Source organism: Phragmites australis, chromosome 15 (assembly GCF_958298935.1).
Source record: "Phragmites australis chromosome 15, lpPhrAust1.1, whole genome shotgun sequence".
Lineage (NCBI taxonomy): Eukaryota > Viridiplantae > Streptophyta > Magnoliopsida > Poales > Poaceae > Phragmites > Phragmites australis.
The window spans coordinates 6469857-6492544 of NC_084935.1; positions in this window are offsets into that span (position 1 = coordinate 6469857).

Genomic DNA, 22688 nt, shown 5'->3' on the forward strand with positions numbered 1-22688 from the left:
GTGTATACTTATTATTTTCAATGTTCAAAATTGGATTTCAAAGGTTTTATGTTTGGAACCTTTACGCGTTTTCCCCACCTCAATGTGAGTATATTTATTTGATCGGGAGCTCTCACGGTCCAACAGCCAGGGCGTAGAGCGCCCACTTAAGTAATCGGCCAACTCCCTCGATCTCTTTGACTTCTCACTTTCACTCACACCCTTCACATGAACCGAGGGAGAGAAGGCGGAGGACGACCCCGGTGATCGAAGATCGATGGAAGAGACTTTCCCAAACTCCATGAGGACTTTCTCGAGCTCATCCCCTTCCTCCTCTTCATCGGAGATGTTTCTACATTGATTCATTCACCCTGAGCCCGTACACCACCCCAGAGCCTGATCTCCAAATCGGAGCTTCCCGGAAGTGATCTCCTCCAATATAAAGCTTCCCTATACTAAGGTGAGACATCTCCTACTATTTTCCCATTGTCCCCGAGCCATAATCGGTCCCCATTTCATTTAGACTCGAGCTCCACCCTAGCCTAGATCCCATACATGGAGCTTTCAAAGTTTATCTCAGTAAATGTTGCCTAAACCATCCTAGAAGCACTCCACTAGTCTCCTATAGCGCTTTGGTACCCTTGGCAGTCGAAGGCATCACCGGAGCCTTCGGTGACCTAGCCAAGGTGTAGTCGACAGGGACTCGTGGTTTGGCTGCCGCTCATGCTAGGTCAAAACCTCAGTCAAACTCCTTAGTCAGGTGTTAGACCACCACTAAGGCCGGCCTGGCCGCCAGACCACGTGGTCTGACTATCCAAGGGTCCGACGTCACATCCCAAAAATGCTAATTATGTAATTATGCATGAATAATTTTCATCGCATGTGCTTACACATGTTTGTCTATCAAAAACTAGTTAAACATGTTTCAAATACCTTAGAGATGGTTTAGAGCACTTTGGAGAATCCATAATTACTTTGGAGAAAGAAAAGAACAGAATGAGGATGATGAGGGGATACTTAGGAAAATTTCAACAAAATAACCCACTCGCAGTCTAACCAGAGTTACCCGCGATCTGACCGCCATGTGCGCTACCATATGGGCTGCAATGTGGATTTCCCACGGTCTGACCACCCGAGTTTTTTATCTGACTGCCAGCACACAGAGGCTCAAGTTAAGTAGATCGATCACTTTCTTTTGCACTCTTCCTCTCACTTTTCTCTCACTCTCCCTCTCTTCACTCGACCCTAGAGAGAGAAAGAGAGGTCTGTTCATCACATTCGAAGGCTGAAGATCGGAGGTGGGAACTCCCACAAGCTTCCCAGAGGATTTCTCCAAGTTTTCCCCCTCTGTTCCTCGCCGGAAAAGCGTTCCTCTGGTGTTTCCTCCTCCACGAGCTTCACCACCACTCCGGGAGCCGATCCGCGAATCGGAGCCTCTCAGAAGCATTCCAATCCAATAGAAATCTTCCATAAGCTGGGGTGAGCTATCCCTTACCGTTTCCCCCTTTTTTTTAGCTCGATTCGACCCTCGTGTCGTTTAGGCCCATGTTCAACCTAGCCTAGAACCAATCCATGGGGTATTTTGAATTTAGCTCGGTGAATGATGTTCGAATCACTTTAGGAACATTCTACTAGTCCTATAGAGCATTTTGGTACCCTTCGTTATCGAAGGTTTTGCCGAAGTCCTTGCCAGTGACCCCGCAAAGATGTTACTGGCAAGGTCTGGCAGTCTAACCGCCATCTAGGACCGGAGAATCCGAGTTGAAAACTTATACATGAGTCTGGCCACCACTAGGGCTGGTCTAACCATTGGTGGGGGGTCTGACCACCACCATGCTTATGGTCAGACCGCCAGAGGCCAAAATTCTCTGCTGGCCACCTATCAGACTGCCACCTACACATCGTTTTGACCGTCAGCCTGTTAAGGCTAGGTATACTTAGGTTACCTTGTCCGGGGTTTCAAACTTTGAAACCCTAATCACTTTGCGGTCCTTTACAAATGTTTTCGAAACACGACGCTCTATTATACTTCAAGCATGCATCATTCGTACATTTTTTGTATCGTTCATTTGTTTATGCAATGCATTTTGATTCATTTAGAGGGTGTTGCACCGATGGTCCAAGCGAGTGAAGGCGACGTCTACCTCCCGGAGTTTTACGAGTGTTGTGCAGGAAGTATTAGGCAAACCCCAGAGCAGCAAGGCAAGCATCTAAGCATATTTCACCCTTTGATTTGAATTATGGAGTCTAAAATTGATAAACTATGCTTTCATGTAAGTTTGCATGTTCAATGAGTTGATGTCAGGCTTATATTGGTACACCTATACGATGCATTATCTTACCTTGGTTATTTGATGATCCATATCCTTGTAGCCTTGATAACATTATTGATGTCTAACTTGAAAGTTATTTGAAATACTTAGTAATGCATAGGTCATCGGTAGAAGTCGAGCGATGGTGCAACAATTATTCATGAGCTTATGGCTTACTTATTGTTCACGAATATTGATCATGATGTGAGGATGAGACGAAATATGAGCGGTGCTAGGGGTAGTTCGGGAGAGGAGCCCAGGCACCATAGACCGCTTTGTATCGGTTAAGCATCGTCCGTCAATGTAGTTGGCTTTAGCACTTTCCGTACTTAATACATGTCACATATGGGAACGATAAGTTGAATGCCTTTTTAGCTATGGCCTTTTGGCGTGCGAGTCGATGGTGTGAGCGGGCGGGCTTGTAGGGGTATCCAATTTGCTCTGAGAGTAGTTCTGGATGGCCCTCGTACCTATCGGCGTATAATCAAAGGGTTGTGGCTTATTAGGAAAGGTTAACACGAGTTCCCCCTCGCGTGGGCCTGTGTGGACATGTGGGGCGTATGGTCCTCGAGTCGTGTAGGTAGAGGAGTACCCCTGCAGGGTACAAAAATAATTCGAATTGTCGCGCTTTCGGTCATGAGCATACTTTTGTTCATTTGCATCAGTCGTAGAGTTACTAATATGTGATGGTGGTATGTATGGTATGTTGGGTAATATTGATGGCTGGCTATTGATGTATTATTATGGTTCTATTTATATTTATGTACATGTTGGTACTTACATGTTTGGAAGGGTATGTTGGTTATGTTTAGATGCTCACACATATGTGTCTAGGTTGCGGGCGCATATGTTTTAATCAACCTTATGGCTTTTTTTCTTGCTAATGGCCCAATGAATAAACCTTGGATTCGAGTTATTTATATGTACCCTATATGGATTAAGTCTTACGAGTACATTCGTACTCAGCTGCTCTACAAGTTTTGCAGGTAAGGAAGATGTGGTGTTTGGCTACTTCACGTCTGCCGATGCTAGCGGTGGGATTGAGTATGGAACTACTTGGAGGTCACGCTTTTGGGGTGAAGCCTAAGGGCATATAGTTTAACCTATGTTTTGTTGTCTTTAGCTTTTGTTTCCGCTGCGTAGTTTCTATTTTGGCTAGGAGTTGATTAGTTTTAGTATAATTCTAGATCCCTTTTGTTATAAATTATTAAACTCGTCAATGGTCAAGAACTTATAATATGATTTAATTACCCACTCTTTATTAAGCTTGGTTATGATTGCTTATGTTGGAAAAGCATGCGTTCCGATCTTGGTCACAAAACACGTACCAGAACTACCGAGATGATATTCTGGTTAATTGTTGAAGTTGTGATTATGTAAATGATCGACTTAGTGATTAACTAGAATATTATTTGGATGGTTCCCCCACATCTGGTCTAACCGCCAGACTACAAATCTCTCTGCATGTCCATGGTTTGATTGCCACCATACCACTGGTCTGACCTCCAGATGTTCAAAGCCTCATGAACTTAGGATGTCATATATGAGGTTCAAACCTCTGCCAACCCGAGTCATTTGTTGATATTTTGCAAATGTTTTCGAAATACAATGCCTTATTGTTATTCAAGCATGCAAGCACACTTTTTCATCATTTATTTATATATGCAATGCATTCTTGGTTTATTTAGAGAATGACGTGCCGACTATCCAAGTGATCGAAGGCTACACTGAACCACTAGAGTTTTTTGTGTGTTGCGCAGAAAGCGTTAGGCAGGTGCCGTAGCAGCAAGGCAAGCATCTAAGCATATTTCACCTTATAATTTGGATCATGTGGAGTCTAAACTGATAAGCTATTGCTTATGTAAGTTAGACACGTTAGCGTTCCGATGTCAGGTTATATGGGTAGAACCTTGCTACATTATTTCTACCTTAACCATGCTGATGATCCTTATCCTTGTAACCTGGGTAGAATATTATTGATGTCTAACTTAAAAAGTTATCTGAAATACTTAGCAATGCATAAGTCTTCGGTAGAAGTTGAGCAATGGTTGAACCATTGTTCGTGAGCTTAAGGCTTATTTTATTGTTCACGAAGTTAATTATGATATTGAGAAATATGAGTTGTGAGAATAAGGCGAGAAGTGGGTAGTGCTAGGGGTAGGTCGGGAGAGAAACCCGAATGTCATATATCACTTGCATCATTTAAGCACTGACCATTGTTGCAGTTGGCTCTAGCACTTTCCGTATTAACCACATATCTGATTATGGGAAGGATGAGTCAAATACCTCTTGTAGTTGTAATCCTTTGGCTTGAACGTCTCTGGTGTCATGGGCATAATAGGCTTACAGGGATATCTAGTTTGCTCTGAGAGTAGTTCTAGATGACCCTCGCACCTAGAGGCATATGTCCCAATCAGTCGGAGCTTACTTGGGAAAGGTTGATACGAGTACCCCCTTGTGTGGGCCTATGCGGTCACTCAAGCCGAATGATCCTTGAGTCATGTGGGTAAAGATGTACCCCCTGCAAGGTGTAAGAACAATTCAAATTGCCGCGCTCTCAGTTATGAGCATGCTTCTGTCCATTTGTAACAATCATAGAGTACCGATGTGGGATGATGGTATGGTATGTTTAGAAATGGTCAGTGATGGCTATTGATGAGATAAGATGGTTCTGTTACAGATATGTTTGTGCTATGGATCTCAGGATAGAAAGGTATGTGTGGTTAAGTGTAGATGCTCACACTTTTGTGTCAAAATTGCTTTTGTATATGAATCTACTTAACCTTGCGGCTGATTCCTTGCTAACTCATCCAAATGCATAATCCTTGGAGTCGAGTTATTATATGTATCTATTATGGATTAAGTTTTGTAAGTATCTTCATCCTTATGTTGCTTTTATAGGTGCTATAGTGAGGAGGAGCTAATGTTTGGTTACTTCACGCCCGCCGATGTAGGTGATGGGAAGGAGTAGTCCAAACTACATGAGTGATGAGATTTTGGGGTGGTGCCTTAGGGCAAATAGCTCCACCCATCTTTTGTTGTTCATAGATTTTTTTTTCCACTACGTAGTACCATTAGGTGGCTAGGAGGTGAGACTGTTCTTTTATCCTCCTAGTGTTCGTGCGTTGTAAATTATTGTAAATGATAATCTTCTAAAGGCTTGTAATATAATTTGATTACTTGTTCTTTATTAAACTTGATTGTGATGACGTATGTTAGAAAGGCATATGTTTCGTTCTTAGGCACAAAATACATGCTGAGACTATCATGATGGTACTCTGGTTAATCATTGCGATCGTGATTATATAAATGATTGACTCAATGATTAATTAGAATATTATTTGGATGGTTCCCCACAGAGTACCATGTGCAAGAGTGCATGCTTAGAAATGGAATATGCATATTTTTGTGCCAGAAGCCACAATTTCTACACAGAACATGCACACACATCATAGCTACATGTAGGGGAGTCCCATATGCTACCCCGATAATATATTTCCTGCTACTTTATGAAGGATCAGATACTAAACACATGGAACCATGAGATTTATGGCTACGACATTGTTGATACGTTTACAAGTGATTCAGGTCCCTCCTACGTGCTAGACTTTGATAAGATGAAGTACAAACCGGGAAGTTGATAAACTCCACGGATTTGGAATGATATAGATGAATCCAAGGCGGCTCTAAGGGTGAGGCGATGTAGCAAGTGCGATGAAACTTGTCACATATACAAGAACTATCCAAACAATGCATGTGGTGTAAGGGGGGGTCATGCCGGGGCTAAGTGTGTATGTGTTTGAAATATCTTGATGTAATATTTGTGACTTTTTCACCTAACCTATATACATTTTATTTGGACCTTACATTTGTATTTGGTTGTGGTCCTTACATTTATATTTATAACTGTGTGTGCATGTAATCTGTTCATGTAACTATATGTACATGTATGTTATACGTAGTTTATGTAACTGTGTTTATATGTATGGTACAAACCGCTTATATTTGTTTCAATGCAGAGATGGCACACCCAATGACCCCTGAGCTTCTTGACTCTGTAGTGGACAAGAAGCACCACAGCTTCTTATTTGTCGTTCACCAGATCGAGTTAGGGGTTTTCCGACCACGTGGCCCCGAGGAGCTACTTACCATCAACGGTCGTTGGAAGCACCGTTATTTTGTGAATTAGCTGTGTATATTCTCTATTATTTATTTGTTGCATGTTCTACATTCACCTAAAATTCCAAATTATATAGATTGGCAGCATATGGACTTCTACCGCTATGTCGTTTGGTGGAGGCCTGAGCGACAGAGAACCCTAAGACAGCCAAGAGGTAATTCTATTTCGACCACTTGCTAACCGTAGCATTGGTCGATCGGTGAAGGTATGAGACCCACACTTTCCACCTCCCCTACGGCGAGTTGGCTCTGACATTGCAGGATGTAGCGTACCTGTTATGCTTACCTTGGGTTGAAGCAGCCGTTGGAGTCGTCGACCTAGATGCAGACTAGATGAACATCATGCTCGTGCGGTTCGGCCTTGTTTAGTGAAAAGACAACGCACCTGCCTACGTGCCTAAGTTCCTATCGGATCTACATGGGCCCACAAAGAAGTGGATCATCTAGTTCTAGGTATCTTGCAATTTACTTTCAAGCCTGCATACATCCACTCAGACGCTGATGTGTACTCGGTCGCGAGGCACTTGAAGTGCTACCTGTTTTGGTTGTTCAGCTGTGTTATGTTCACTAGCAGCTAAGGCCACCCGGTGTCGAGAACCCTTCTTCCATGCACGAGGAGATCGCAAATGTGGAGCCCGATGAGATCCTCCAATTCAGTTGGGGCTCCGCTATCCTGGCGGCAAGTATCAAGCCTTGTGTGATGCATGCACAAAGAAGGAGCCACTAGCCCCATTTGCTGGGTGCCCACTCCTGCTGCAGTTGTGGTCGTACGAGCAGTTCGCGATTGGTCGACTCGTTGTAGACCAGTCTCTGTACCCTGAGAAATGGTACAGGGAACCTGAGAAGCATGGGTCCACCATGGGCTCATTGTTGTGTCGGTGTCAGATACGTAGTAAACATAACTCTGCTTTACTTGCTACATGTTTTTAGTCCGATTTTTTACTATTTTTCTCCACAGCCGCACTGGGCACATGAGTAGGCCCACAACATGTATGAGCTTTTTAGGTCGTAGTTCAACCTTCCACGTCCAGAGGACGTGGTTTGGACCCCCTACAACCACTTGAAGGTAAAAGACTATGCGCTTATCGGCATGTCTCTGTTGTGCGGCCGCGACGAGGACTACTAGCTTACGAAGAAGCCACTCGTCTTCGACATCTACATCGAGGAGTACTCAACCCACTATGTGATGAGGCAGTTCGGACACTTCCAGGCGTTCATCCTCATCAACGTCTGCACCATTCCACCCCACGTTCATAGGTAACTAAAATCAAACATATATCCATAGCATTTATCTTATTTATAGTCTATATAGCGTGGTTGACCTACAGGTACACATAAGGGCCAACTGGGAGGCAACCTCTAGGAAGATCGCTTGGCTCCATACGTTTCTGCGTGGGCCTATGCCCTTGAGGATGTCGTCGAGGAGCCTTGTCCTTTCACCGACCTGGCCTATGAGGAGTACTTGCAGTGGTATCTCCAGCGTACAAGGATCACCTACACCCCAAATATTGTCCGGCTGCACGTCGCTTCGACTACAGAGGCCTACCTGGGCTATTGAGACGAGGACGCTGCATTAGCTGTACGTTTAATCAACTTATCTTTTTTTAACATATAATCCCCTATGAACCGATATAAATTGAAAATCCTATTTCATGTTTGTTTCAACAGGCTGATATCATATACGATATCTATAGGGACGTAGCTGGAGCCATGTGACACCTCAGATAAGGGGTCCAGCTTAGTGCATGGATGTAGTAGGATTTGTCAAACGGGTTTTAAACAAGACCGCACAGGCCTTGAAGCTTACCCCATACAGATCCACCATAGACATCATCAGTGCTCGTTCCAGGTCTAGTGGGATCCACAGAGTCGTTCAGGAGGCCTTATGTGCAATTACCTCTACTGGGGCTGGCATCCACACCACCACCTCGACCATGCCTTCTAGGGCCGGCAACAACAGGTACGCCTTATTCACATGCACATCGATTAGAAATATTCTTTTATTACCGATCAATTTATTTAAAAAATATGTTAGGTGCACCTACACACTTAACGCCACAGGGACCTAGACCATGGCCTATGCCGACACCTTCACCGTTCGTAGACCTCTCAGGTAATGGGTGCCAATATACTACCTCATTCAATATATTCAATACTATATCTAATATAATCATCCGTCCGCAGGTTACTACGGTGATGAAGCCAGGACACCTGCATCTACACCTCCACCATTCGCACCCTACTTCGGCAGTCAGGCCTACCCATGTACAGCTGCCCCTGTGTACCATACAAGTACAATATTGAATTTTTACTAATACATTCATTTTCGCATTCACCGTGTCTAATAAATCATTCGTTCACAGGCCTCGTGAGTGATTATGCATGGATGATGACGGCAACATCGTAGTCGTCATACTCGAGTCAGGAGGATGAGCTTGGGTCGGACCCCGTGTTCGACATCGTGAGGGACATCTTCGAGGGCACACCAGACTGCGACGTTGTCACACGGACACAGTTGGTCAGTGCTCCACTATCAACACAGCAGACCTAGGAGGAGGCCTCGACACCCGTGATCGCTACGAGGCCTACCGGGCAGGTTGTTCCATCAGACAACCTGACCTACTCTAGGGGCTACGTGAGGGTGAACCAGCGGCAGTGGCGACAGGACCATGATGGTGGTAACAACTGACGCCAATGGGAGAGATAATAGTAGTATTTTATATTTGCTTTCGTAACTTAGATGTTTACTTTTTATGTATTACATGTGTACTTTCTATGTATTACATGTTTAGATGTTACTATTTATCATGTCATTAATGAATTTGTTAATCCCATGTGACATCATGCTACCAGCTTCTTAGAGTGAAGTCACCTCTCGTTTCCACCTTTTCAGGGAGATGCAACCCCTCACTGTCAACATTTTAGATTAATGTAACCGCTCGCTGCCACCTTTTTAGAGCGATGTGACCGCACGCTGCCGACTACTCAGAGTCTCGTGACTACTCGGTGCAGGTAGACATCCAATGCATGCACTATCTCCAAATTACATACCTACACTTGGTCCATACCATCGGTCCCTACATATAAAATGTGAGGTTGAGGCAACGAGAAGGTCATGACATCGTACTTTTCCGAAACAGTACTAGCATTTGATAACTAATACAACACCATGGCTGCCTCCTCAACACATTTCGCATGGACATTGAAATTATCAATGATAGCCTTACAGAATATGAGGGAGACCCAGGCAAAAGCTGACGATGTGTTCAAGGATGAGAACTGAACAAAGTGTTGTCAAAATGGCAGACCATGCCCTGTTTTCCCTATTCCACCACGGAGCAATGGTGGTGAACGGTAAGCTCTGTGACCTCCATGGACCTTAAGACGCACTTGTTAGAGTGCTGTCAAAGATATATTAAGGTGCGCGAACTAGTCGACATAGAAAAGTGTTTTAGCAAACGAGCATATACCATATTTATACACCCTTAGTAGTACGAGGATCACATTAAGTTACGTTCATCATTATTACATGTCCTAGTTATTTGTTAGATTACACTTCTAAGACACATTTATATTTTCGGATGTTCTTTTTGTATACTAGGTATTCCCTCATAACAAAGAGTTGCTAAACAAACCAATCAAGAACTTTTTAGGACTGCATCTGCTCTTCGATGATAGCTGCCAACCCGTATATAACTGGAGACATAGAGGTGGTCATTCAATACCTTCACGTTGTTGCGAAAGAGGCAGTGGTTCGAGCCACCGTGAAAGCGATGGTCATTTGACAACCATCATAAGAGGACGTGCTTCTACCACTTCCACCACAACCGAATGGGTTTCTTCTGATGATGATGACTTCATGCTTACTCCTAAGAAAACTTCACGCCGTTGCGAATTCTCTGACGACGAGGTAAATGACTGGGATCCTAACTTTGATTTTTTTTTTTATACACCGGCACCACGTAGACTAAAATCTCCAGAATACAGTTACCATTAGATGGCCCGGGAGATAAGGCACAGACAATTTCAAGGGCCATTTTGTCCATAATATTTATGCTACTAATTATTGTACTTGTTGAATGCAAGATGGTTCTATCATTTTTAATCTATTACCTAAGTTGTGTATGCATCTTAGATATAGCCTACATGCTATTTTAGTTCCTAGTAAATTCCATGTACTCATCTCATATACATATTCTATCTAACATTCAGTATGTTTTATCATTTTACTAACATGTATTTATTCTATCTTCACTTAAATATTTTCTGTGATTTTATTATTTTTATCTTACATAACTTTATGATATTTATGTTTTTTTATAAAAAAAACTAGACTAACCACTTCCTGAGAGGGCGTAAGGAGAGGATGTGTGGCGGGACTAACCGCCTCTTTAGAGAGCGGCAGGGATGCTAACCGCTCTCTAAGAGCACGGTAAGGGGGTATAGGGCGGTAAGGTAGGGGCGGAACCTAATCATCCTCTAAGAGAGTGGTAAGGGTATTCGTACTACTGTGATATGCTTATCGTCCTTTGAAAAGACTGTATTTCTATAATTCTTTTTATCAAAGGTCTATTTATTTAAATATGAATGTAAAAAATATCAAAACACTCTCCAAATCACCACCACCCTCCCTGGCTGACCATATCCACTACAAGACCTCGAGCATGCCGTGGACTCGTTTTCGGCAGACCGGCAGGCAGTGGGCACTGCCCTGCAGCAACAGCAACCTGATGCATATCCATTACTGTTCCATTATCCAATTAGGCCCATCACTATGATTTGATGGGCAAGGCAGTTTTTCAAATATTTTCAAGAGGGAGAATAATTGCTTTTGGTGTCCATGATCTATGTAAACCATCGCCAATCTCTGCCATGTTGTTAAGCTACATGGGTAGCTATTAGGTATGCAAGTAGTTATCTAATGAGTTGTTTTAGATCATCATCTAGTTTAGTTTTTCTTTAACTTAGTTAGATGGAAGTAAATATTTATTTATTTGTTTAGTTTCAGTTTGACCGCCAGAGTCATGGTAGGTAAATCATATCACCAGCCAAAGAACAAACATGCTTGTTGTGCATGGCCAAGCTATGACTATGAGGTAGGCGAACAGATGAGTGATGACACGGCCGCGTGGTGTAGCATCACGCATAAATGATGTGCGTGTTATATGATCCATCGACGCGAGAGACCGCGAAGTGTGAATGGCTGAGCGGTGGCGTCCCTTTCCCTGTTCGGCTCCATTGGCACGACACCAGGGGCGCTTTTTTACGCGATCTGAAAGCGGCGCGACACGGGAACATCGATGCCCGGTTCGCGTCAACACCGACCCATGATTGGTGCTCACTGCGTGCGTCGCCAGCAAAGGTGACGAACGAATTCAAGGAAAAGAAAAAGGGACAGTACTGCTTGTTGTGAGATAAATACCTCCAGGGAAAAGACATTTTTAGGTGTTTAACTATTAATTAATTTATCAACTATCAAGAGTTATATCTATTTGTGAAGTGATATCTTCTCAATGAACATATCTTTTCATCATAAACATTCAACATGTATAAACATGTAAACACCATATGAATCAATAACATAAGAGTTTTTATTTCCTCTACTTCTTTATTTCTACAAAATTACTTGTAATACATTATCAACACACTCTACACTATGCTACGAAGGCGTTGAACTTGCTACACTGCTATACGAAGGCAATGCACTCGCTCTCCACGACGCTCATCGGCCTAATCCAATTGGAGGCAAAAGAAATCCACTACAACAGCGATTCTTCTACTTCACCGACAACGAGATGAACACCACAACGAAGAAGAACAGTAGAGGCATGAAGGCCTCTATACAGAGGAAGCACACGGGGTAAGAAAAATGAAGTCACTGAGATCTTGACCAGTGCTTTTCTTCAAAGATGGCTCGTGCATCCGGTGGCATCTGTCTAGTGTTCTCCGACAACGCATCCCCATGATGGCGTCTATCTGCCCTGCGGTGATGCTAGCCCAACAATTGCTCGCTCATATGGTGCTTGGCGAAGGCTGGCATAACCCCATCCAAATCCGGTGGCACCCGCACATCGATAGCGACCGACCCAATCCAGCCACACTCGACCTTCAGCGGCGCCACCTCTGCTCTCTGGCGCAGATCTGCCCTCTAGTGGCACTTTACACTGTGGTGTCACGCTCTATCTGACAGCACCTTTGTCTGCCCTCATTCGGTGCCTAAGTTGACATGTTCGGTAGTGGCCTAACCTGCCTAGGCGGCGACCAAGCCAGCTCGGCGACGACGACCATGACCCGGGATGCCCGGTGATGCGGTCCACCCGAGCCAGTGGCCGCGTCTTCCTCTTGTGGCAAGAACCACCCAGCGCGGCGAGATCTACCTGACGCAGTAGCCGAATTGGATTGCGATGTCGCGTTGGCTTGCCCAATGGTAGTGGCGTGTTGGCTTGCCCGATAGTGGTGGAGGCAGCTCATCCAAGGTCGAAGACTTTGCGTGTCAGCATCCCAAGGATGTCCGCAGCGACGCAAAAGACGAACTTGGCCTCCCTTTGGTGGCTTGCCTGCGTCCGGCCATGACCCGATGGATGTGGTCAATCCACGTCCAACCAAAGGCGAGTGGCTCCTAAGCCTCCTGCTCGAGGTGCCCTAAGCGGCCAGTGGATCTTCTCCCGCACTCAGTCGGTGGCACTTGCCATCCATCTATCTTGGCGATGGCTTCTGCCCAAGCGACGGTGGCTTGGCCTACCCGAGCAACAGTGGCATAGTGTACAGCCGTGCAACAGCAATCGACCATCTGACACCTCACCCGGTGTCACACTGGCCTACCCATTAGTGACCCCGACCTTCCCAATGGTGGCATCAACCTCTTCGATGGCGACACCACACATGATTGGGGCTGAGGCCGGGGCGGGGTAACCCTAACCCCCCACATACATTCCTTTTTATATGGGGTGAGTATCACTTCTTTCTTTCAAACCTTGAGGGTTGCCAACTTTCATATAAACTTCACTCCATCTATTCTTGATTCTTCATGTGATTGATGCAAATCACTCATATCTTCACATGGCCTCGCAAGGTCCATTGGCATTGGTCCTTCGGTGCAAAGCCCCTTTGCTTGCCCTTCACCACCGGATGGTCCATCACAGACAAGTATCGTTTGCCATTCACCATCTTATCATAAAAACCACTTTGTATCCGATATCTTTAATGAATTCACTTTGTCATATATGAAGTCTAAATTTTGTACTTCACTCTTGGCATATTTGATATCTCAATTCAACTCATGCCTTTTTATAGATTCTAACTCTAACCCACTCTCAAATACAAAACACATGGGTTAGTCCATAAAACTTCATTGACAACTTTATACCTTAAGTCATTTAATCTCAATAAGTGACTAAGCATTCACTTTTATTGTCAACCTTCTAAAGCTTCTTCTTTTTCTCATGAGTATCACCTAGAGATTATTTATCTGGATGCATATCTTTGATCTTCATGTTATTTCTTAATGAATTCATGTCTTATCACTTATGCATCTCCTATGGTATAACCTACTAATAATTATAAACAAATGTTAGTCCAAAGGTATTGTCATTAACATACCCGAGTATCACCTAGAGCTCATTCAACTTGATACATATATTTTCTCCATGCATTACCTATGGAACAATCCACTAACAATTCTTAACAACATTATTAGTCTATATGTATTATTATTAATTACTAAAACCATACTTAGGAGTTAGATGCACTTTTACTAGTGTCTTGTCGTTTTAACCTCTAGTTTTAAAATTTATTGCACTATATTATATTTACATAATGTAATATATGCATTCTAGAGCTTGTATTATCTGGAATCATGTAATGTTCAATGTATTTGCTATTATGCATTCCCTATAATATGCAATTGTGTTAACGACAGTGTTAATTTTGCAATTAAGACTATTTTCTTGTTGAATTATATATTAATTCACCTTAATTACGCCCAAAGAGCTCTTATACCCAAAAGTGCTTAATTCAAGCAGAATTAAAATGCAAAATTAAATTAAATGATTACCTCCATTTAATATTTGTGAAACATAAGGTAATGGAACTATGAAATCTACTGCATATTTGTAGATTATCCATCATTACTGCGAGGTCTACATTTTGTCATCTTGACTTAATGGCTATCTTCAATGTGTTATTCCAAATATTCTACTTAGGATAACACAATGTAATAAGAACATAGACATCTACTGAGAAATATCAGATTATGCCTCATACTACTACGAGATCTACACCATTTTTAGTTATTATCTTCAACGTATTAACTTCACTACACTATGTACTTCAAGTCTCAACTTGACTTTACTAATTTTGCATCACTATTACAATGTTACCATGATTCTTCAATTCACCCAAAGTGTAAATTCACTCAATCATTGGTCATTTTTGTAGGACAAAATGTCCAACGTCGTATTCGACAGATTCGAGTTAGTTGGTCGCAACTATCCAACTTGGGCAATGGATATAAAAATAAGTCTATCGTCCCGTTGACTAATAACGACGATTAATCCTCCTCAAAAAGGAGATATACCACTTCTAGATCAAATCAAGTATGACGCTTTATACTTCATAAGGCACCATCTTCATCCAGATTTAAAATCTGAATACTTGAAGGATGATAATCCATATGTGTCACGCCCGGTTTTTCAGAAGAATCACCAGGTGCAATCCACATGTATGCCAGAATCAATTTCATTATATATGCGGTGACATATAAGTGATATACAATTCTATATCAAACAAAAATAACTTTATTGAAATAAATACCAGAGTTTATGCAACAACGGAAGAACACAAGAGGACACCTATGGATCTTCTGGACACACCACAAGCAATCAACTGGGGGCAACGTGACCCAAGACGCTCCGTCTCCAATCAACAGTTTTCAGCTTCCTTGATCTTCTTGTAGTCTTCTCCAACTGAGCATTATTTATTATTAAAAATAGCAAGTGTGAGTACATATCATACTCCGCAAGTATAAGAAAGCATGGCATGAGGGCTTGAGTTAAGAAAAGCTTAGACACTGATTTATTGCACTAAGCAACCTTAACTTATCATTCTAAGAAACAGACATCCTATTTACTAAGTATGAAGACACAACATAAGCAAGAGGAACAACTCATTGGATTCCATCTGACAACCAAACTCACCAGATATCCCATATCCGGCTACCAAAACTCACCAGGTAATCCCATTATCTAGCTACCGACCATCCATACCAGAACTCTGATCCCAAATAATCAAGAAGAAGTCCAAGCCCGCTCTTGACTATGAGCACGGCTGATCGATCAGTTTTAAACTCTACAAAGTTTGCACACTTTACCCACGAGTCGTGATCAACTCTTTTGCCGGTACCTGTCGGTACCCTACACACTTTCATGGTGTGCACCAAGAGATCACTACAAGGCTGTTACAAAGCTCCCGCTATCCCGTAAGCACTCACTGAGGTTTCACTGCTAACAGACGATTACATCAGTGCAGAAGCCCCCTCTTGTGCCACTCAACCATCCACTGGTACCCATAGGACCGGAGGGGTGGCTAATTAATTAGCCAGACCATACCCATATAAGCCTCGTAGTTGCTGTTTAGCCTGGTTACATGTTCAAGAACCGGTCCTTAGGATCCCACACAGGAACATACACATTCCCACCGTGCAGCACAACACATGCTCCTTCTTGCACCATCCTCAAACCAACCATCCTGTTAAGATCCCTATACCATATTGCTACAAAAAATTATCATACCCGGTTCATGTTTCATAACATTAGTCAAGTTTAACTCATAACCAATCATAACAACGACTAGCATATCTACCCTTTATTCCCAAGACTCATCAACGACGACAAGGAAAATGATACAAATACTAGTAAACCCTAATCATGTGATTCCAATTTAGACAAGAATGTATGAAGGATAAACAACTAACATAAATTCCTAAAATAGGTGCAAGATGTTCAAGGACACTTGCCTGGCTGCTACTCAGTTATCTTCGTAAACTCGGTTCTGGCATATCTTGAAGTCTCAACCTTGTAGCTCATTGAATCTCTAGAAACGTCATATTTTGCTCACAAGATCTTGCTGCGATGATTGGGGGAGTGGTCGTCGAGGCGGCAAACGGCAACGGTGATGGCAACATGCTGCGCTAGAGGTCCGGCTCGCGTTCCCATTACATCGATGAAGATCTGGTCGAGTCCTTCATGGATTCTAAGGCTCCCACAATGTTCTATAAGGTGACGCAGGTAGCTTGGCCAGATCTTTGCTGGATCATTGGGAACGCTGATGGATTCTTCGGTTCGCCCTGGACGCGACCAGACGTGGGGTAGCGGCACGGTGATGCAGATCCCAATAACGTCTTTGCTCCTCTGGCCAAATGGGTTTTTGATCATGGTGAGTGACGATCTGGGGTACATCTTGGTGAAAGATCAAGGTTTTTACCTGGACAGATCTCCAGGAACGCGGATGCCAACCGGCTACGACAAGGCTGGACGTGACTTACGGCGAGAACGGCGAACCATGACAGCAGCCTGGCAGCATGGTGGAGTGGTGGCGTGCAGCTTGTAGCAGCATAGAGGGCTCCTTTTATATGCGTAGTAAGGGAGAGGGACGGCCAGGCCACAAAGAGAAAACGACCGATCGGAGTTAAGGCAGTCGGTTTCGAAATTGATTGGGGAGGGGAAAGGGCCAGCTCAGGTTAAGGATGATAACTTCACCATAATAACTCCAAATTGGACGTTTTAAGACTCTACCTTATAGTACTAGAAAAGGTCTACGACTTTGGTGTTCATTGGAATTTCTGGAAACTTCATCTTGATTTCCAAAACTATACCATAATAAAAACTGTTTGAATTCAGCCTTAACTGCGCAACACTGATCTCGGGGGTAATAACTCTTAGATCCATTATCCAAATGGGGACTTCCATAGGTGCAAATCGAAGCTCTCTACGAGCCCTACAACTTTGTTATTGAAAAGATTTACATTTGAGACGGTATTGAACTCCGAAACTATGTGAGAAGACGAGGCTGGAGACGAGGAGTAACGACGGCCGGCTTCAATTGCCATTATGGCCATTAAAGTGACGGTTTCCACTCTGAATTGCTGGGAATTGAAAGAGGATAGAATGGCTACCGGTTTTTCTTATTTGATGGCTGTCAATGCGTTTGATTGAGCACTTACTCGTGCTTAGATGACTGACTATGTCTGCCATGCGAAGGGACGACGTTGTTTGGAGGTGGATGGAAATGATCAGATACATGCATGAGCAAGTGAGCTAGTTTGAGTTGGCTTTAGCACATATGTGGGCCGTTTTGCTAGCAATTCAACGTGATGCAAGATTGATGGCGTGTTGCTGGTTTGGAGTCACAGGCTAGAGAGAAACACATTGAGGAAAGGCAGTGCACGGTGGGTTGGATAAAAAGGACGTGAGATGAGATTGTTCACAGGGGATTTTTGGATAATGTTGGAAAAAAATGGAACAAGGATTTGTCCAACCTTGAAATTCCTTGACCTATTCTAATATTTTAAAAATACATATTTCATCACACAAAACAAATTCTTTTTAAACTCTAAAATATTTGGAAAAACTTTCAAATTTCATGAAAAAATATTTTATTGTTTTAAAATGCTCACAACCCAAAAAAGGAATTTTGGGGTGTGATAATATGATCTATGGAACTTTCTCAAAGAGCGTTAAAAACACAAAAAGGCAGTCATTCTGCCTAAAGTACAGCGCGAGTGGTCCAACATTTACCTCTAGGACTTTAAGTCCATTGAAGAATACAACCATGTTGTTCATAAGATTTGCTCTAAGTTGCTATTTTGTGACAAAGCCTCCACATATGTGGAGAGAATTGAAAAAAAATTGTCTACAATGCTTGCTGCTCATAGGGTATACAAGTCATAATTGATGATACTCTATTGTATCCCGATTCAACTCGTACCTTACTAAGTTATAGACATATCAATCAGAACAGTTTTCATATTAAAGCCCATGATGATAACAAAGAGGAATATTTTCTCTTAATCAAAATAACGGATATAACAAGCTTACCTATATACCATCTGGATTGTACTATACATATATCAAGTCCATATCACATATTGCATACAAAATAATTTTTCTATCTTGATCAAATCAAGACTTGGAATGATTGACTTAATTATTCTACCTTAGAGATGAGGAGAAAAATTATTAACAATTCTATTGGTCACAACATTAATTTCCAAAATCCTCAGGTTTGAGTGAACCGTATGTGTCATGGGGATTTTAATTTTAAGGCCATCTTACTTAAAATTCATAATATGCCACTCAATTTCTTGAACACATTCCAGAACATAAACATGACTCTATTAATCAATTTTATGGATCATCTAGGTACTCTATAATGCTAATTGATGCATCTACAAAATAGTCACGCATGTGTCCCTTATACATAAGGTACCACACTTATGCCAAATTTATGACCCGGTCCTTAAACGGCCAAGACAGGTATCTTCCAGCAATGAATACCACAAAAGGTAACTCAAGCCCCCGAGAACATCCTCTTTCAGAGTACTACTCTACTTTCCCCTGCCAAAGCAGTTTTCACCCATTTTTACGCATATCCTAGCTAGCCATTGGGCCGAGCTACGGCCTACTGGCCGGTCCACGCGAGCGCGCAGGCGCCCACGCGCCTGAGTGGCGGAGGGGAGGGAGAAATGGCCGACGGTGAGGAATCCACAGCGGCGCGCACGGGAAAACTCGTCGGAGGAGCGCTCTGGTCGGGGCTTCACGACGGAAATTCAACGCCGGACTTCTACGGGACATGGTGGACTAGGTTATGAGCATCTTGATGGTGGCGGGTGGCGATAAGGTGCTAGCTAACAGCCGGAGGGGGGGACAGTGGCACGAGTAAAAATGGGTAGTACCTCCCTTGCACAGGGATGTGCCAATTCTGCAAGAAAAAGAGGCCTAACACCTCAAGGCATCACGACACGACGACTGGTCACATCACATAGCAAAGGCGCACGCCGGCGGCGATGCTTGCATGACAACAGAGACAAACACATGCGAAGGCATGTGGCTATACGCTAATCAGCGGCTCGGGGCGACTACATGCTAGCTAGGAGGGTGCTAGGGGAACCAAGAGGCTCGCCGAGAAGGAGAATGGCGGTGGGTTGGCCGCGATGGCTGGAGGTTTGTCGAAGAGGTGACGGCAGTCAGCTCGGCTCCGCACGCGGGTGGCTCACGTCGGGATTCCGGCGGACGGAGAGCGGCACCGGGATGGCGAGGGCTCCCTAGTGCTCCTCAGCAGCACGTCGACTGTAGGATGGCGATGGCAAGGTCGTAGAGGTGGGAATGGCGGTGGAGGCGGCGAATTGGGTAAATAGAGAGAGAGGGGGGGGGGGGTCGGACGGCTCTATTTATAGAGGGAGGCAGTGCACCGCATGACATCGTGTGGTCATCGGCGGCAGCGCGACGGTGAGATGGCTCAGCGGCACCCACCATTTTTCCCGCGGCATGGGTGCCTGCGCCGTCCATGTGCGTTTGTGGGCGTGGAAATCACGCTGCGCAGAGGCATGGGCAACACACGCATGGGCGAAGAGAGGAGAGAGAGTGAGGGAGTGGAGGGGTGTTGCGGCTGACTCGGTGGTGAGCGGTGCATCGTCACGCTGGAGGAAAGAGGAGAAGGAGGCCGGGCGGGCGGCCGATATGCGACGCGTGGATGGCCACTGTCGCGCAGGCGGTTGGCCAGTGCGAGGGTGATCAAGCTGAGTGGTGCGATCGGGAGCGTGCGGGCGACGGTGCGGAGCGCAGGCCAATGTGGGAGCTGGGCCAAGTGCGCGCAGGAGGGAGAGAGGAGAGGCTGGGCCAACGCTTGGGCCAAAACAGAGAAGAGAGATGAATCCGGCCTAGGGAAGAAAATAAAAAAGGAAATAAAAATTGGTTTTGGAATTAAATTAAAATGAGAGATTTGAATTTTAATTTAACTTTGGATTAGGATCATTTCAAATAAATATATTTGAATTATGATTTAAACTTGAACCTTGAGCTTCCTAAGATGATTTGAATCAAGGGATTTGAATTTGAATTTGATTTGAACCAAATGGAATCTAAGAGTAGATTTGAAATATAGGGACATTCAATTTTAAATCTCCATATAAAGAACCATAAAAATAATTAAACTAAAAACGCATATGCTCAATTTATTGCAATGATTAATTCTGAAATTTTCTTAGTGCTATTTGTAATACTTAGCCTAAATAATATATTTGAATATATACATGCGAGTATATATACTTTAAATATATATTTCTTTGATTTATATTGGTATAATTAATTAGATTTTTTTTAACTTGGAGTGAATTTTGTAATTAATTTACATGCTAAAATTTAAGATGTTACACCCACCCCGCTGCCAGATACCAACGAGGGTCGCACCAGATCCCACCCACTGTCATACTTCCTTAGCAATGCCTTCGCTGTCTTCACCGCCTCGCTCCCAAACACCGCGTCCTCGAACCCTGCCACCACCGCCATCCGAGCCCGCCAAGCCTCCCGCCCGCTCCCTGTCGCGTCGTGGCCAATGCCCTCCCCACCTCTGCTTCCATCACTCGCCTCTCGTCGGCGTCCCTTCCCTTGAACGCCACCTCCGTCGAGTCCAAAAACCCACGGAGAAGCTCCAGCCTCGCAGCGAACTCACTGGCTGCGCTACCATCGCTACGGCCGGTCGTCTAGCTCAGCGAGGATTACTAGCTTCGCGTTGAGGGTCCTGACCTTTTGGAGTATAGCTACATGCTCGTCGACGGTGGCATGGCTGAGCCGGAACTGAAGGCAGACAACGAGGGTCTTACTAGGGGTGGTGACATCATATAGTGTGTGGAGGAGAAGCAGGAGGCACGGATGGGTGGGAGCAGTATGTGGGCTTAGGTAGGATTAGGAGTCTAACTGGTTCCCTACTTCTATTTAGGATTGAGGGATATTGAGAACATCTAAATATTGAGAACCATATAGGATATTTATTGAAGCGGATTTTAGAGATAAAATTTATAAACTTAACTATGGAGAATTATATTAGACTTCTTTTGAAGATGCTCATCCTAATGCGCTCGTTCTGAATCATATCCACAATAAATTTTTCCACACATTCCCGCTCACTTAAAAGCTCATACATTTTTCTTTCTGTTAAAAGACCTTACCAGCATGATTATTGTAAAAATTCTATCAAATAACCCCACTCCAAGGCCTACTTAAAACAGAGGAATTTGTAGGAAGATTAGAAAAAAATCAATTCGAGAGTTCCAAACAAGTCCTTAGCCGGCCTTAGATACCACTTTGTTTTTGTATAGCAACAGATGGTTCCAGTCTAAAGCAATAGATGGACTGGAACCAAGTGAAGAAACGTTCATGAGGCGCCTTTTGCGATTACTCAACACGTTTGAACCGTAACACAACTCCCGATTTCCGCTCCCTGCTTAAATACTTTTGTACGCATCAAAAAGTCGACCTGTCCGCTATGATTAGGCAGCGAAGATGGCACGAATCCTGCGTAGTGTCATTTTAAATCCACCCACCTAACCAGCTTTTCGTCCAGTCCTCTTCACTCCCCTTGAAAACTTCTTTCCAAAGTCTCTGTCGCCATAAATAATGCCACCCAACCAAAACAAGAGAATTCAAAGATAAAATCAAATTAAAAATAAAAAAATCTCTATCATATAAACCATCAGTTGGTTCGTCACCTTTCCACTTCACCTCTCACGCCGTCTAATAAAAAATTGGAAAACAACAATATGAAATAAATAAAAAATCAGAGAAAACTAACACTAACATCCACTAGAAATCTGCTCCGTCCCCCACAGCTAACCCCAAGTCGTTGCATTGGTCACCCACGTATCCGTTGTTCCACTCTCTCGACCGTCCTTTTCGCCCCACTCATATCCATCTCGCGTGCACCTCATGCCTTGAGTGGATATCCCCCTCATGCTGCCCCCTCCGCCTCCCTCACCACCCCATGAAATCTGCGTACAATATATTCTCACTCTTGATCTCGTCGCTGCCACCGCCCTGCTAGATCTCGAAAAGGTGATGTTTAGAAACTGTTGTAACGTATGAGTACTATATTAGTTATAAACAAGAAAATGAGAGAAAAAATGAACATAAAGAGAGGAGAAACAAAATGAGTAAGGAGAGAGAAAAA